Raw genomic sequence first — 5,428 nt, 5'->3', positions numbered from 1 at the left:
TATTGAGCGTCTGTGTCTTCCTTCCGTCGACAACAAGATAGTGCTGCTGGAAGAGATCAGGAGGCTGAGGGAGTGTTGCAGACAGCGTGGTCCCTAATGGAGAGGCCAAAGCAACCAAAATGAGAGCTTTTTGTCTCTCTGCCTCCCTGTAGCAGTAAGATCTTGATACTGAGCTTGTGGTAAAGCACATTCACATTTATTCACCTTTAGATGGCGCTGGAAAGCCACATTTCAAATAGCAGCTCACAGCTTAACTCAAAGTCTTGCTTTGTTAGAACGTCAATCAATGTACCTGCAACTATTGTGTTGACTCAGCACTGGGTGTGCGGGTGGGTGTGCACGCTGTTTTCACTAATTTTTGTGTGCCAGCAAAAACTTTGCAGTATTAGGACTATGGGAGAGCACTGAAACCAATACAAATGAGTCACTCAAATAACCAAATGGTATAATAATGTGGAAGATAACGGTGAAGGCCTGGGCAGCGGCATACCTTCAAGGGAATATCTTTATGTCCCAGTGGCAGCAGTGCTACAGAGTTGAACACACACCCTATCATCATTTCAACTACTGTGTTGCTGTTATTACCCTGCACACCCGCCTTGAATTCATACTTGTGAATTGTCTCAGGCATGACACTCTCTCAAAATATTTCCTGCTGGGGGAGGCTATTTTCCAGCACGCGAACAGGTTATACCTTCTCAGGTTCTCCAAGAACTTCCAAATGTTGCAGTTCTGTTTCAGAGGGTTAAGCATGGTTATGTGGTGCTTCCTGATAAGAGTGTGCTACTGCTTCCTGATAAGAGATTCCATAGACAGATAAATCCTCATGATGGAAATCACTGCCTGGCGGTGCTGACACACGGCAGCCGCTGTTCCAGCCCCCTGCTAGTGCCTCGTGTCAACAGGCACAAGCAGGGCACGGGCAGCAGCTGGCAGAAACGGGCTGAAGTACCCTGAGACAGGAGCCCAGGGCAAGGCCAGGAGCTGGAGGAGAAATTAAAAAACACACAACACCTGGGTAAAAAAATGTAAAACCAGGTCTTTATTTATAGAATCATAGAATATCCTGAGTTGGAAGGGACCCTTAAGGATCATCAAGTCCAACTCTTGACACCGCACAGGTCTACCCAAAAGTTCAGACCATGTGACTAAGTGCACAGTCCAATCTCTTCTTAAATTCAGACAGGCTCGGTGCAGTGACCACTTCCCTGGGGAGCCTGTTCCAGTGTGCAACCACCCTCTCTGTGAAGAACCCCCTCCTTATGTCAAGCCTAAATTTCCCCTGCCTCAGCTTAACCCTGTTCCCGCGGGTCCTGTCGCTGGTGTTAATGGAGAAAAGGTCTCCTGCCTCTCGACACCCCCTTACGAGGAAGTTGTAGACTGCGATGAGGTCTCCCCTCAGCCTCCTCTTCTCCAGGCTGAACAGGCCCAGTGCCCTCAGCCGTTCCTCGTACGTCTTCCCCTCCAGGCCTTTCACCATCTTCGTAGCCCTCCTCTGGACACTCTCCAACAGTTTCATGTCCTTTTTTATACTGTGGTGCCCAGAACTGCACACAGTACTCGAGGTGGGGCCGCACCAGCGCAGAGTAGAGCGGGACAATCACCTCCCTTGACCTACTAGCGATGCCGTGCTTGATGCACCCCAGGACACGGTTGGCCCTCCTGGCTGCCAGGGCACACTGCTGGCTCATATTCAGCTTGCTGTCTACCACGACCCCCAGATCCCTCTCTTCTAGGCTGCTCTCCAGCGTCTCATCGCCCAGTCTGTACGTGCAGCCGGGGTTTCCCCGTCCCAGGTGCAGGACCCGGCACTTGCTCTTATTGAACTTCATGCGGTTGGCGATCACCCAGCTCTCCAACCTATCCAGATCCCTCTGCAAGGCCTTTCCGCCCTCAACACAGTCCACAACTCCTCCAAGTTTGGTGTCATCAGCAAACTTGCTCAAAATACCTTCTATTCCTTCATCCAGATCGTTTATAAAAATATTGAAAAGTACCGGCCCTAAAATGGAGCCTTGAGGGACCCCACTGGTGACCGCCTGCCAGCCTGACGCAGCCCCATTTACCATAACCCTTTGGGCCCTGCCCGTCAGGCAATTGCTCACCCATTGTATGATGTTTTTATTTAGCTGTATGGTGGACATTTTGTCCAGTAGGATCCTATGGGAAACCGTGTCAAAAGCCTTGCTGAAGTCCAAAAAAATCACATCAGCTGGTTTCCCTTGGTCCACCATACGGGTGATCTTATCATAAAAGGAAATCAGGTTAGTTAGGCAGGACCTACCCTTCACAAACCCATGCTGGCTGGGACCAATGACTGCTTTGTCCCCCAGGTGCGCCTCAATAAGTTCGAGAACCATCTTCTCCATGATTTTACCAGGCACTGACGTGAGACTGACAGGCCTGTAATTGCTAGGGTCTTCTTTCTGACCCTTCTTGAAAATCGGCACAACATTTGCCAGCTTCCAGTCTACCGGGACCTCTCCAGATTCCCAGGATCGTTGAAAAATAATTGAGAGAGGTTCCGCGATGACGTCCGCCAGCTCTTTCAGCACCTGGGGATGAATCCCATCCGGACCCATGGACTTGTAGGGATCCAGGTGGAGTAGCAAATCCCGCACACGTTCAGGGTCAGTTGGGAGTTTGTCATCCCCATCGTCCCGGTCCTCCAGCTCAGGGCACCCTGGGTCCCGAAGCCCATCATCGGCATTGAAGACAGAGGCAAAGAAGGCGTTAAGCGTCTCTGCTTTGCCTATGTCATTGTCTGTGAGGAGTCCTTCCCTATCAAGGAGCGGCCCTATGTATTCTTTAGTTCTCCTTTTTCCATTCACATATCTAAAAAAAACCTTTTTATTTTCTCTCACAGACACAGCCAGCTTCAACTCTAGGTGTGCTTTAGCCACACGAATTTTCTCCCTACAAACACGAACAGCATCCCTGTATTCTTTCCATGACACCCAGCCCTCCTTCCAGTAGCGAAACACTCTCTGTTTCCGCCTAATCTCCATCAGAATGTTCCTGGTCAGCCACGCCAGCCTCCTGCCCCGCCTGCCTGACTTGCGATATTTAGGAATTGCCTGATCTTGTGCTTCTAGGAGGCATCGCTTAAAGAATGACCAGCACTGGTGGACATCGAGGCCTTCAAGAGCAGCTTCCCAGGGGACCTTGCTGACTAGTTCCCTGAGCAGCCTGAAGTCCGCTTTCCCCATATCTAGGGATGAGGTTTTGGTGGCACTTGTCCTTCTGTCACCGTAAATTTTGAACTCAACCACTTCATGGTCGCTATGACCGAGGTGGCCACCAATCACCACATCTCCCACCAGACCCTCTCTGTTTTCTAGCAACAGGTCTAGGAGGGCACCTTTCCTAGTTGGCTCCGTTAGCACCTGCACCAAGAAGTTATCGTCTAGGTGCTTCATGAACCTCCTGGACTTGCTCGTGTCAGCCAGGTGGCACTCCCAGTTAACGTCTGGCAGGTTGAAGTCCCCCATAAGGACAAGGGGAGTTAATCTCGAGGCCTCTCTTAGTTCTGTAAAGAATAAGTTATCGGCGCTATCGTCCTGGCCAGGCAGTCTGTAATAAACTCCCACGACATCCCCTTTATTCGTTCGTCCCTTGATCCTTACCCAGAGGCTCTCAACTTTGCCATCGCCAACCTGAAGTTCCACACAGTCCAGCCCCTGCTTCACATACATCGCCACCCCACCACCTCGCCTACCCTGCCTGTCCCTCCTGAAGAGCCTGTAACCATCTATCGCAACACCCCAGTCACAGGACTCATCCCACCAGGTTTCGCTTATGCCGATGATGTCGTAGTTGCGGGACTGGGCCAGAACTTCTAGCTCATCCATTTTATTCCTCATACTGCGTGCGTTTGTGTAGAAGCATTTCAGGTGCGTCTCCTTACACTTAGCACCTTGTGGATCTAACTGAAGGATCTCACTGGCACACAGCCCCTCTGATTCTAGCATACCATCCCTTAGGTCTTCACCGGCATGCCTGGTTTTAGCCCCTTCCCCCTTCGACTCTAGTGTAAAGCCCTATCAGCCCTGCCAACTCCTGACCAAAGATCCTTACCCCTCTCCGAGAGAGGCCCTTCCCATCCGGTGCCATCAGGCCCGGTGTAGCATAGACCTTCCCGTGATGAAAGAACCCAAAGTTCTGCCGGTCACACCAGTCTCGAAGCCACGAGTTTATGTGAACAGCACACCTTTCTGCTTCGATCCCCCCTATCGGAAGGACAGAGGCAAACACAACCTGCGCGCCTGATCCTCTAAGTAGTCGCCCCAAATCCCTAAAGTCTCTTTTGATCGCCTTCGGACTTCTCGTTGCTACTTCATCGCTACCAGCCTGAAAGACCAGTAGCGGGTAGTAGTCAGTGGGCCGTACCAGGCGCTTGACTTTCTTGCCTGACCCTGGCCCCAGGGAGGCAGCAGACTTCCCTACGGCTAGGATCAGGCCGACAAATAGGACCCTCTGTTCCCCTAAGGACAGAGTCTCCCACAACAATCACCCTCCTGTCTTTCTTGGTGGAGGCAGTCCTGAGGCGTGGAGTCGACCTCCTCGCCCTAGGCATCCTCCTGGGAACACTTGCTACCTCTTCCTCAGTTGCTGGTCTCTCAATCTCCAGGGCCTCAAACCTGTTCCGTAAGGGCACCTGGGAAGGTGGGGACGGAAGGGGAGGGCATCGCCTGCCATGTCGAGCAGGGACCTGTCTCCATTCCTCCTCAACTCCCAGATCCCCTCCCTCTGCCCGACGGCGACAGGGCAGGGGGTCCACCCCCATTTGGGGTGTCTCACCCCGGTACCTCTCCTTGAGGCCCTGCAGGGAGTTACTCCACAAGTCTATCTCCCGCTCACACTCCCTGATGGCCCTCAGCCTCTCCACCTCCTCCTTGAGCTCCGCCACCATGCGGATCAGGTCATCCACCTGCTCGCACCTCACGCACGCAGCGTCTCTGCCTCCCGCCGATGGCAGCAGCAGGCTCTGACACTCCCTGCATCCAGTGACCTGAACTGCTGCATTTTTTAACGGGCAGTCGGTCTGGGTGTATACCGACCTCCTGGAGAGCGCACCGTGCCTGGTGGAGACCGTTATCACCTAGCTAACGGCTGTCGTTAAGAGGTGTTCGTGTGGGCAGGGGGTTGCTCTCCGCCCTGCCTGCGCTAACTGCCGCGCTAACTGCCGCGCCACTGCCCTCTGAGGCGCCACTCCCTGTTTGCCCGCCCTGTTCGCCGCGCTCCCTAGGGGCAGCTGTTGAACGGCCGGGGAGGGGGCGCTGCTGGCTCCGCCTTCGCCTCGTCAGCCTCCCTCACGAGGGCTGCCGGGTCCCTGAAGTCGGCTCGATGCCGGAAAATGAGCCCTGCCTGGCCCGATCCCCCGCTCCGCTGCAGAACGCGTCTGCCCCGGAGCCGATCGCCTCGGCAA

The sequence above is a fragment of the Anas acuta genome, chromosome 5 (genome assembly GCF_963932015.1).
Source record: "Anas acuta chromosome 5, bAnaAcu1.1, whole genome shotgun sequence".
Classification (NCBI taxonomy): domain Eukaryota; kingdom Metazoa; phylum Chordata; class Aves; order Anseriformes; family Anatidae; genus Anas; species Anas acuta.
This window is presented reverse-complemented; position numbering follows the sequence as displayed.